The 13,170-nt window shown below is 40.2% G+C and overlaps 1 protein-coding gene across 9 annotated transcripts in view; it reads left to right on the forward strand.

Moving 5' to 3' along the window:
* MYT1L (myelin transcription factor 1 like) overlaps positions 1 to 13,170 on the forward strand; it is a 380,247-nt gene that overhangs the window by 97,724 nt on the left and 269,353 nt on the right. The window lies entirely within an intron of this gene.

Consider the following 13,170-nt stretch of genomic DNA (forward strand, 5'->3'; position numbering starts at 1 on the left):
ATGCCCAGTGGGATTTTTGAAAACACACAGGTGCCTAACTCTTCTTGAAATTAATGGACATTTGGCATTTAGGGGCATCTGAAAATCCCACTAGGCCAGTGGTCCCTGAACTTTTCACAGTAGCACCCCCTCCTTCATGCTATCCGTGCCCCACCCCTGGAGTCAGGGCCAGGAGTGGGGCTGTGGCTCCAGGGCATGGCACAGAGAGAGATAAGGGGGATGAAGCTGGGGCCACAGCTGGTGGCAGGTCTGTAGCCAGAAGTGGAGCTGCGGCCGAGGCGGAGGGCTGGACTAGTGTAGGGCCAGGGCCAGGAGTGGAGCCATGGCTGGGGGTGGGGTTGGGGCTGGGATCGGGGCCACTGTCAGGGACAAGGCCAGGGTTGGGAGTGGAGCCTCATCAAGGAGTTGGGGTCGCGGCAGAGCTGAGGGTGGAGTGGGGCTGGCCCGTGCCCTCTCCCTGGCCCTGCCAAGCATTCCTTCATGCCCTTCTAGGTGGGCACCCCCCACAATTTGGGGACCACTGCACTAGGCAGCCATCTACCTTTGCAGGCACCTAAAAACTTTAAAAATCTGGTTCTAGGAGCCTAACTACATTTTGTTTTTTTGGAAAAAAAATCACCCCCTTTGCTTTTAAAATGCAATTTTATAATAATGCTATTGAATTCTCATTCTTTTGTCTTTCCTTGAAATATCTTGGGCCATTGTCAAGAGGTAACATAATTCAGTAATTTCCCAACTTTTGAATGTTTGACTTTGTATGAAGTTTTGCTGTAGGTAATACATATGTGAAGTACGTGATTCAGATCAGACCATCACATTACAATATGTAAAGCAACAAAATAATCATTTGACTATCAACATGATCACCTCATAACTTTTTGTTTTGATCTATGTCTTCCCATTTTGTTGATTTCAAATACTTTAATATCCTGCTGAAACATGGGCCACTTAATCTTCAACTTGCAGAAAGTGGTGAGATGGCTGCAAGAAATAAAATATATAGCAGATTCATCTGATGTATATCAATGCAATGTAGGGATCAGAATAAGGACTTTGGACTGTCACTATATTAGGTAAAATGTGTTTCCACCAGGTTGATACATAAAATTGATAGTAAAATGTTCGCTGACCTAAACGCTTTCTTACTTGCTGCTGATGTGGCCATTTGTCTTAGATATCAAAAGGGCAGACCACTAGGCTGAGCACATATTCCTCCAGTCACATAGGACATGCACAGAATGAGTCAAGGCATGGGTGGAAATACCCAAAAGATCCGAACGGAATCCAGTGGTTAGTCTAATGCTCATGTTGCATACACAGCTGTTCCAAAAATCAGACCTTGCTGTAATAGTATGTTATGTATTATGTCCAAAATTATTGTTCTGGAAAGTGCTGAAAAGTAAGACTTCTTTTTTTAATTTTTTTTAAGCTACTCTGTAGCTGATCGTTGATATTTCAGTTGAATCACCACAGACTATGCCTTTTGCTTACAAAATGTAAGGGGTATTTTTGGAACTTCTGTTTTAGTGTTCAGTTAGCTCATAAAGATGGGGACTAATCGAGCACTAGTAGGACAATTGTGTAAGGGCATGTGGATATACCTAATCTTGTCTGTGTGTGTCTTTCTGTCTAATATACACATACAGTTAAATATAAGACTGAGAATAATCATAGGAAAATACTCCATCACCTTAAGATAGAATGGGAGCCTTTGTGAGTGCTACAATAAAAGCAAATGTACTTTAAATCTTGGACTACACAGATTTTCTGTTATATTGGGAAATGTATTTATAGATATATTTCAGGTGTTTTGTCGCGTCCCCTCCTTCCCCACCCTGCTATCTAATATATATATAAAATGTCCCTGTTTTTCCCTGCCAATCATCTAATCATTTAGTCCCTGTTTTTTTTCTTGTGCGGCTAAACTGGCTTCCTCATTTTTGCAGTTCATCAATACAAAACTGATTTGAAGCTGAGCTGTATAATAATAAGCCTTTCAGCAGCCAGGCTTGACACTTGCCTTGTAATTAAGGCCTTGATGGTTGTGTTGATGGCAAATGAAAGAAAATGGCTTTGTTCTCAATTCCAGAGGCTTGATTGCTGGTTCTCGTTCTCACCTGAATTCGACCCATTCTGCATTGTGCACATGATTGCTGGAGTGTGAGTAATTGCCGCACTGGCAGATGACATTTTCATGAAGCACACTCTGTACTGCTCCAGAGGGAATTTACAGAATTTATAGCTGGGGAAGCTCATCAAACATGGATTTAGGAAATGCCTATGTGAAAAGTGGGAGCCTACAACCAAATATCAGAGCTTTTCTTTTGACATTTGCTTTTACATAAAGGACTGCAGCCTGCAACCTGTTTTACCTTATGGTAGCAATCTTTTCTGAACAAAATTTTGTGATTAAGAAGAGTTATTTAAGTTAATTAAGGCTAAATTTTTGTCATATGTTTTTTCTTGATTTTTCTGTTGCAACTGGGTATCAGCAAAATAAAGGAGGAAATTTGCTTCTCATTTCCTATAATGTCTTTTCAGATTTACTGTTCAAAGATCTACTGCTGTTTTCATGAAACCTAGTGATGCAGTGATGGCTTTGCTTTTTTTAACTAATTTATTTTCTCAGCCTTCCTGCAATGTTTCATTTTGTAGACTGTATCCCGCATGTTATTTCTATTTAAAACAAAAAAAGTAAAACTTTTTGAAAAAAAACCCACGTTAAGACTTGTATAGTATAGAATTGAAATATATTTTAGAGATTATAATACAGAACTCCTTAAGGAAGCAGAACAGAAAATACTTAAATATCTTATCGAGAAGTACTGAGCTCTTAGCTCTCCATTGAAAGCGGTGTCAAAAGTTGTGGCAAATATGAATTTCATGTTAGGGATTTATATTGTATGTAATACACATCATTTTATGTATAATCTTCCCCACCCCTTCTGCCTCTTCCTTCCCATCTGCTAGTCTTTCTGTGTATCTCACATTCTTCACCTTGGTACCTGAGCCCCTGGTTCTCCTCATCACGCACTGGACACAATAGCCCTTGGAGAACTACCTGTAGACTGTTGTTTCTGCTTGTCCAACTGTTGTGAACGATGCAAATGCAACATTTACACAATCCTACTGATCTTTTTCAATCACAATCTATTTAAACTCTGTCTTCCACTTTGCACTTGAAGATCCATAGCCACTGTGACTCAGACATATTTTTATACAGCTGTCTGGCAAGCAAAAAGTCTCTGCACTTAGCTGCTAATATTCCCTGAAGCTTCTTAATCATGGAAGATAAAGAGCATTTCTTTCTTTGTATTTTGTATTATTGAGATATCCTGTGCTGTTGCATGATTAAATTTTTCCGTTGGGGTTATTGATTAGCAACTGGAAAATTTTAAGCAACAGCATCCTTTGGGCTTCTGGAATAAATATTATTTGCTTCAATGATAGTGCTGAGTATTTTAAATTCAGACTGAAATCAGAGATCCTATTTAACATTGTTAAAATTTGTCTTGGGTGGGGGGCTGGCTTTGCTTCATTTCAGTCTTAGATCTGTATATCACTTCCAATAATCAGCAACCGGAAGAAAATCCATCTAAACTACTGACAATGGTGCTAGTTTATAGTCTGCAGGTAATCTGGCAGCAAAAGGAGAGACTTTAAAAGCATTTTACCTGAGTTTATGGGTGCTGTCCTGCTCCCAATCCAATCAAATGGGAATTTTGCCAATTGCTATTGACTTCAATGGGAGCACTATGGAGGCTATTATAAGTATCTCTCGCTATTAGTCGTTCATCATAAAGATCCCATTTCACTTTGATTCAAGATTCTGGCCACCATCGTTAAGACCCTTAATGCTTTGGGGCCTGGTTACATCATAGACAACCTATTCTTTAAGGATTCTGAATCAGCTATGCTCTTCTGGGACAGTGCAATGTAAAACTCTCCAGAGCTGGAGATAAAGGGTGAGCTTCTTTGCTGTGCCTCTTAGAGCTTGTAGTTCGGGAAGTGGGGCCAAAATGTCTTTGTCATCTTTGTGTCCTCCTGATCCAAGGGTGGAGAGGGCCTCAGTGTAACTAAGCCCTGAGAGCCTGCGGAACTCATGGCAGCCTCACTGGGCTGCTGTGTGAGTTGTAGCACTACCCTGAAGGTTGCAGTAATGCAGACCTTCCCCCAGCATGCCCTGTGTGCCAGGCCTTGAGCGGGGGTTCTTGCAAGGCAGCCTTACTGCTGTCTACCATAGTCCTGAGCAAGAGGAATCCTCCCCCAGCTGGAACTGGAGCTTTTAAAACTCTTTAAGCAGTGTAAAGGGATGAAGATCTCACCAAATCAAGGGTTTCCATGTGTAGAACAACTCTGCTAAAGGAGATGAGATCCAGAACATTTTCAAAAAACCCTAACAGAGACTATTTCTGCATTTAATTTAGTTGCATGTTGTTTGCCTGTTAGCACTGGGAACTTTAACATAGTGTATACTCATGTGAAATACTCTTGTACTATATTACATTTTCAAAGTGCATTCCCTCCCACCAGAATTAACTGTGGTATGGCAGTTTCTCTTGGTCAAGGACTGCAGTAACTTGTAACCAGAAAACAGTGAGTGATAGCCATTGAGGTGGTGGGATAATATGCTAGGTATCTAGGGATCTCCACCACTAATATCCCTTTTCTTCCCTCTGATGTTCTGGCAGCAGTAAAACACTGAGTGGATTTCAACAGGGTAGCCTATTGAAAACAAAACACTATTGTCCTATGAAACTGGATTGCACATTGCAAAATGGTTGATATTAACTTTCTCTGTGCACATATAAATATAGAAAAGCACCAGTGATGTTTAGACCTTAACAACGTAAATCAAATATATCAGATGCATAACAGTGCACAGATAGCATGGTGGTGTGTGCTTTAAAAATATGGACAATAATAAGTCCTATATTGGCCCCATCCAAATTCATGGGACTGAAAGATGTGTCATGGACTGTGAAATCTGATCTCCCCTGTGAAATGTGGCTGTTGTAAGGGAGACCAGATTTCAGAGAGTTATAGAATCATAGAATATCAGGGTTGGAAGGGACCTCAGGAGGTCATCTAGTCCAACCCCCTGCTCAAAGCAGGACCATTCCCCAATTTTTGCCCCGGATCCCTAAATGGCCCCCTCAAGGATTGAGCTCACCACCCTGGGTTTAGCAGGCCAATGCTCAAACCACTGAGCTACCCAGCTCTGAAGACAACGTCGCTCCCAGCAGCAGCACAGGAGTGAGGGTGGCATTGTATGGGGGGTCATCAATTTGTGGGAGGGTGGGCTGGCCTTACAGGTGGGCGACTAGTCAGGAGTTGCTGTGGTCACCCCCTCCACACCCAGCCAGCCCCAATGCCTCTTTAAGTACCAAGCATTGGGTCTGGAAATGGGGAGGGGCTGAGATGAGGGTGCCCCAGCCAGGGACTCCTACTGTGCACCAGGTTCCAGCTGCTAGTCCTGGATGGGCTGGAGTGGGATGGGACATCCTCTTCTCCTGCATGGGCTGCTCCCGAGGCCAGGTTAGAACCTTCCTGGCTGCAGGAAGCTCCACGGCTGCTGGTTGGGAGCCCAGCTCTGAATGCAGTGCTGCTGCCAGCAGCAGTGCAGAAATGAGGGTGGCATGGTGTGGTGTTGCCTCCCATTACCCTGTTTTGGGTCAGGACCCCTTCAGTTACAATACTGTGAAATTTCAGATTTAAATATCTGAAACCGTAAAATTTATGGTTTTTAAAATCCTATGACCATGAAATTGACCAGAATGGATCCTGAGTTTGGTAGGGCCCTGGTAATAAATATTTGGTCTACTTACTTGGTCTATTGTCTGTGGCAGAGTGTAAGTTTCTTGGAGCAGAAACCATGTTTTCTGTTATGTTAGTATTGTACTGAGGATAACACTGATACTTTGGAAAGTCTGTTGTTTTTGGTGGTATGCCATTCATTTCATGGTACTGTAGCTGAGCTGTTAATTTAGCTCTAAAAAGTACATGGCTGTTAAATAACTCATTATGGGAGTTCCAGTAGACCATCTATAAAATCTATCTGTAGTTATAAAGGTAACACTATGCCTTGGATCAACGTACAAGGGCACATGGAAGTAAGAAGGAGCCCTGCATTTTTATCCAAGGACAGAATTTAGTTCCTAGCTTGTACAGTATACACAGAATATAAATTGCTATAACCAAAATCTGGCACCTTTTAGTGGCATCAGCAATCCATGCCCATTGGCCACATGCACTCCCAATAAAATACCTGAGCTAAAATTGTCAGTGTAGAACTATAAAATGATATCATAGAATCATAGAATATCAGGGTTGGAAGGGACCTCAAGAGGTCATCTAGTCCAACCCCCTGCTCAAAGCAGGACCAATCCCCAATTAAATCATCCCAGCCAGGGTTTTGTCAAGCCTGACCTTAAAAACTTCTAAGGAAGGAGATTCTACCACCTCCCTAGGTAACGCATTCCAGTGTTTCACCACCCTCCTAGTGAAAAAGATTTTCCTAATATCCAACCTAAACCTCCCCCACTGCAACTTGATATATATATATATATATATATGTCCTAACACTCTGGTAAACTGTTTATGGGTGTGTTTTTGTGTGAATTTCTCTCAATCTATCAGCATTTTCTGAAGATTCCGTCATTGTACTATCTAGACTGACACCGAAGACAGCTGTATCTGTCCAAAAAGGAGAATCATTGGTATCTCCCTTTGAGTACTCTTGCTCGTTTTCTTCTGCTTTGGCTCTTTGCGCAATGCTGCACTGAAGATGTGAATCTGAACCTCAGAATGATTTTTTTTTTAACTTTTAAAACACTTCTAAAACCAAGAAGAAAAGGAGTACTTGTGGCACCTTAGAGACTAACCAATTTATTTGAGCATAAGCTTTCATGAACTACAGCTCACTTCATCGGATGCATACTGTGGAAACTGCAGAAGACATTATATACACAGAGACCATGAAACAATACCTCCTCCCACCCGACTCTCCTGCTGGTAATAGCTTATCTAAAGTGATCACTCTCCTTACAATGTGTATGATAATCAAGTTGGGCCATTTCCAGCACAAATCCAGGTTTTCTCACCCTCCGCTCCCCCACACACAAACTCACTCTCCTGCTGGTAATAGCCTATCCAAAGTGACCACTCTCTTTACAATGTGTATGATGATCAAGTTGGGCCATTTCCAGCACAAATCCAGGTTTTCTCACCTTTTTTCCAAAAACCACCCACACAAACTCACTCTCCTGCTGGTAATAGCTTATCCAAAGTGACCACTCTCCTTACAATGTGTATGAAAATCAAGGTGGGCCATTTCCAGCACAAATCCAGGTTTTCTCACCCCCCCCCCCAAAACACACACACACACACACACACACACACACACACACACACACACACAAACTCACTCTCCTGCTGGTAATAGCTCATCCAAACTGACCACTCTCCTTACAATGTGTATGATAATCAAGGTGGGCCATAAGAGTTCCCAGAAGTCACCTACTACAGGACAGGCCTAACAAAGAAAATAACATAACGCCACTAGCTGTCACCTTTAGCCCCCAACTAAAACCCCTCCAATGCATTATTAAGGATCTACAACCTATCCTGAAGGATGACCCAACACACTCACAAATCTTGGGAGACAGGCCAGTCCTTGCCTACAGACAGCCCCCCAACCTGAAGCAAATACTCACCAACAACCACATATCACACAACAGAACTACTAACCCAGGAATCTATCCTTGCAACAAAGCCCGTTGCCAACTGTGCCCACATATCTATTCAGGGGACACCATCACAGGGCCTAATAACATCAGCCACACTATCAGAGGCTCGTTCACCTGCACATCCACCAATGTGATATATGCCATCATGTGCCAGCAATGCCCCTCTGCCATGTACATTGGTCAAACTGGACAGTCTCTACGTAAAAGAATAAATGGACACAAATCAGATGTCAAGAATTATAACATTCATAAACCAGTCAGAGAACACTTCAATCTCTCTGGTCACGCAATTACAGACATGAAGGTTGCTATCTTAAAACAAAAAAACTTCAAATCCAGACTCCAGCGAGAAACTGCTGAATTGGAATTCATTTGCAAATTGGATACTATTAATTTAGGCTTAAATAGAGACTTGGAGTGGCTAAGTCATTATGCAAGGTAGCCTATTTCCCCTTGTTTTTTTCTACCCCCCACCCCGACGTTCTGGTTAAACTTGGATTTATGCTGGAAATGGCCCACCTTGATTATCATACACATTGTAAGGAGAGTGGTCAGTTTGGATGAGCTATTACCAGCAGGAGAATGAGTTTGTGTGTGTGGGGAGCGGGGGTGAGAAAACCTGGATTTGTGCTGGAAATGGCCCACCTTGATTATCATACACATTGTAAGGAGAGTGATCACTTTAGATAAGCTATTACCAGCAGGAGAGTGGGGTGGGAGGAGGTATTGTTTCATGGTCTCTGTGTATATAATGTCTTCTGCAGTTTCCACAGTATGCATCCGATGAAGTGAGCTGTAGCTCACGAAAGCTCATGCTCAAATAAATTGGTTAGTCGCTAAGGTGCCACAAGTCCTCCTTTTCTTTTTGCGAATACAGACTAACACGGCTGCTACTCTGAAACCTGTTCTAAAACCAAGAGCTTTTACCTTTAAAAGCATTTCTCCTGGCATAAAGAGCTGTGTCGCAGGATGTTAGATTTCAAGATCCATGGCAAAATTTTGTCCTGTTTTGTGTGAGTGGGATAGAATGCAGTGAACCTGTCTCTCCACTGCTCCCAGTGCACTCATGTGAGAGCAGAGCAGAATATGGACTTTGTGCTTCTTTGAATGCCAGGTGGGAGCCTACCTGGCAACACTCTACAAGTACTGTGGTCAGCCCACTTCGGGATAATGCCAGGCCCCTGATTGTCCTTCAGGCATGCTACCTTTGGCATTAAGTGCTAATGCTAGTGGCAGGGTTTGCTGCTCATTTGGAGCAGCAGCAAGTAGTGCTTCAGAGCAGTCCCGTGAGCCATGCTGCCAGTGTGCCTCAGGTTCAGAAAGGCAAAATTGTGCTCCTACTTTGAGAAATACATGCAACCTTCCCCAAAACTCCCTTCAGTGCCAGTTACATTGTTTCCTCATTAATTTTAAATCCTTGTTTGGCAGTGACTGATTCTTTGAACCATTAATCATACCTAAGCTAAGCGTGACATCAGGAAAACACGCCATTCAGAATGTGCAAGGATGCTGATGCACTGTCTGTCTTTAATGTTCACAGTCTCAGAATTTCAGAGAGCACTAAATGTCAGCACTGGATGTCACATTTCTCAACATACAAGGGCATTCCATGTGTTAATTCCTCCCATTTCAGATTGCCCATTTTAATTGTCCTTTTTCTGTGTTGTGCTGTGTGAGGCTGAGGCCTAGATTTGCCTCAAAATAGGATTGGCAGTAGCACTTTTTATTGATGGTAAAATGTAGATAAGCTGCAATGTAAAGACTCACCAGCGTTTATTCTCATCAACAGCTATAAGTGTATTGCTTTTGTGGGTGGGTAGGACCCAAGCAATTCAGTGAAAGTTACTGTTTCCTCTCAAAATAAATACTCTGTTTTGAAAATGGATTCAGACCATTACATTCTGACTGAACAATAAGGCAGCTGACTCCTTGTCACTTCTTATGTAAAGTATCCTTACGTTTGTTTCCAGAAGTGAAATCTCTGGGCTTGATCCTGTGTCTGCTGAAGAGGCTGGCAATCACTGATGCCAGCAAGAGTAGGATTGGCCACTGTGTTTTGATTCAGGCAGTGGCTGAGTAATCAAAGAGTTTGGATTTTGGTATCTGTTAATGTACATAAGCTGTCCTCTTCTAAAGTCTACTTGTAATCACAAATACCCTGTGCATATTAATATTAAACCTATTGGTTCTTTTTAATTACCTATCTTATTGGAAATGGTTACAATTATTTCACCTTTCCTCACAATAAATATTAAGCAAATGAAAATTACTACAATAAACAATCCAAGTGACCACTGTAGCCGAGTTACTTATCTACACTGAAAGGAGGCACACAACCCATCAAGTATAGCAGGGATCTACATGAGATCTGTGTGCTATTGAACATATTCCTGTTTATTGTTTTCCTTCCTTCCTTCCTTCTCTTGATGAGTAATGAGCACCTGCAGCTCCTATTGACTTCAGTGGGAATTGCAGCTCATCAGCATTAATCAGGATGTGGCCCTTTCATGGGAGGTTTTCAAGGCACATTGAGCCCAGGGGCTTGTGCAACTACTAAAAAAAAAAAATTAAAAAAAAAATCTCTTGCTTGTAACAATAGATAAAGTCCAGGTGTTTTCACCATTCTTAGGTTATCACATCTCAGAGTCCAAGTCACTTAGTCTATCCTTAAACATGCCTTTTCTTAGGAGCTAGGCAGTACAGATGGTAACTGCACTATAGGACACATTCTACCCTTACTTTTACACGAGCAACCTCTGTTTCTGCCTCTGCAGAACTAATTTAAATTATGTTTAGGTCACTGAAATGAGTGTTCAGTTCAGGATCAGAGAGCATTAAAAATGTATGTGCCAAGTTTTCAAAATTGCCATGCACAATTGTCCACTTACACTTGTATGAGTATTCACCAAGCTGGTATCTAGGCGGGTACTCTAATAATTATTTCCGCACACAAATACTTCATCTGCACACATAGTTAAGTAACTGCACATGCAAACATAGATAGGCATTTAGAGATAAGGCTTAAAAATGTGTGGCCAAGTACACAAAAGTCAGTGTTATGAGCTCCTTAGCTTCATGAGAACTAAATTTAACTGTGGTTTGATTTTCAAAGATGTTAGTGCCTGAAGCTCCCAGTGACTTCAGCAGCAGTCATGAGAGCTTAGTGCCTTTGAAAATTAGGCCAAATTTTTAAGAAAAAGGGGAAAAAGAGGTATTGTTTTTAAAAGCAAGCAGTGAATTCTGTTTTATTGATCAGGTGAATAATTATTTATATTTATAATGGAAAGAAAAACCCTTTTTTGGATCAGTTTTTGCTTATGAGGGAGACAGAGTGAAAGAGAGAAAGTGAATACTCATATGTTAAATTTTGCTGCAGAAGTCAAAGTTTAGCTGTCTGCTTTCTGCTTGACTTGTCAGTAGTAATGAATAATGGATGGCATAGGGGGGTTGCCTTTACACTGCTATGGTTACAGTCGCTAGCCTTGGTGCTGAAGTAGAAGCTCGACAAAAAGGGAAATTAATTCACAGCATAAACTCTGTAATGCCTGATCAAAAGTTGGAAATGACAAAAATGCATTTCCTATATAAACAAAAATAGAAAAGTAGACAATACCAGCCAGTTCACTGAGTTTCAATACTGCATTTATTGTATAAATATAATTTTTACCATGAGTTGAGTATATAATTGGAGTCATATGGCATGGTATTGTCATTCTCAGCATTGCACTACATCAGTAAAAAAAAAAAAATAGCCATATTAGGCTGAATCCTGCATATATATATTGCTCTGCCTTTACTTAGAGAAGACTCTCACTAAGGTCAATGTGTAAAGGCAGAGTCAGGTCATCATCAAGGCATTGTTATGTGTAAGAGATTTTAAACCTCTTTTTTCATAATGCAGTAAACAAAAATGTTGTAATTTACAGTATTTTTTAAAAAAATAGAGCTAAATTCTAGGGTTAATTTTTTACCCCAAAATGATGTTTTTAAAATATCCTGCGAGTCAAGACTTTAGGGAGCTCATAAATAGTCCTTGCTCTCATGAGTAATGCCGAATATTCAATTGAGCTACTTATCTGACTGATTGTTTGTGGGATCAGGCCTTTAAAATGTAATTGCACTTATGAAGTAAATGCTGACACTTTTGTGAATAGGCCTTTCCCCTGAGTGAAATGGCAGAACCTTTCCATTTATATTAATTCATCATTTTTAAAGCACTATGAGTCTTCTGTTTGTTGTTATTTTTGCATTCCCCCCCCCACCAATAGGGAAATACCAAAGCTTGTTTTTACTACATTTTATATGCAAACTGTTTTGTTTATGAAAGAGTATTTTATCTTAGTTTAAGTCCCAGCTTCTAAGTGCTTCGAATGTTACCTTGACTGAGAAGGAATATATAAGAAGTCTAGTACAGTATCTTTTAGAGGATTTATGGTAATGCTGCTGAATTTAGCTGATCATAAACAGCATGGTGAGCCCCTTAGGGTCTCTTCATTTTCCTGACACACTCCACTGCTGCCCCATTAACACTTTGTCTGTTATTGCCATATACTCAATTTAATGAGTATCTTTGAATTTGGAGCCGACACAAGAAACAATAGCTGAAACAACTGAATCACCTACTGTAGCTTTCAATGCTGTTTCTAATTCCTTCTTCTAGCTTTTATTTTTTTAAGCAAAATGAGTAAGTTTTTAATCTTCAGCAATATTTCATTATATCATGAGTTTTTCTTTAATTATAGGAGACAGTAATGCCAAACAATGAGTAATAGCTTCAAACATGACACTGTATCTGCATTATAGGTGAACACATACTGAACATATGCTAGAGAAGGCATTTTCTTACCTTAAAATTAGTCCTGTTCACACTAAATCTTTAATGTGAAAAAAGATTACTAGATTTTTATATTGTCAAAACAGAATATTATAATAATACTAAGAAAACTTTAAGAACAACAGAGTTTGATTCTGATTTCTGGTACCAGTGTGAATCCAAGTAACTTGTGTAAAAGGTAGAATCTGGCTTATAACATTATTATTAGATTTGATTTATAAAACTGAATTTATCACACTGTTCTAAGCACAACACATGTGAAATTAACAGTAAAATAAACAATTAACACTTTGTCAGATAAAGGACTTTCCAAGATTTAAAGCCTGAAATGTAGTATGGGATTTAAATCCAACATTTAAATTTTGTACTGGTTACTAACTGATCAGCTAAAGCAGTAAAATGTTACGAAAGTTACCTTTATATCCTTAATTTTACTGGATGGTCATTACGGGGCACAATAAAAGGCTTGAATAATTGAATAAATATTTAGACCATTTTTATTCCAGTAAATTGTCTGCAGAAATCAGTAATCTATATTAAAAATGTATTCTAATGTGTATTTATTATAAATGTTAGTTTAAAAGATAA

This window comes from Lepidochelys kempii, chromosome 3 (genome assembly GCF_965140265.1).
Source record: "Lepidochelys kempii isolate rLepKem1 chromosome 3, rLepKem1.hap2, whole genome shotgun sequence".
In the NCBI taxonomy this organism is placed as follows: Eukaryota; Metazoa; Chordata; order Testudines; family Cheloniidae; genus Lepidochelys; species Lepidochelys kempii.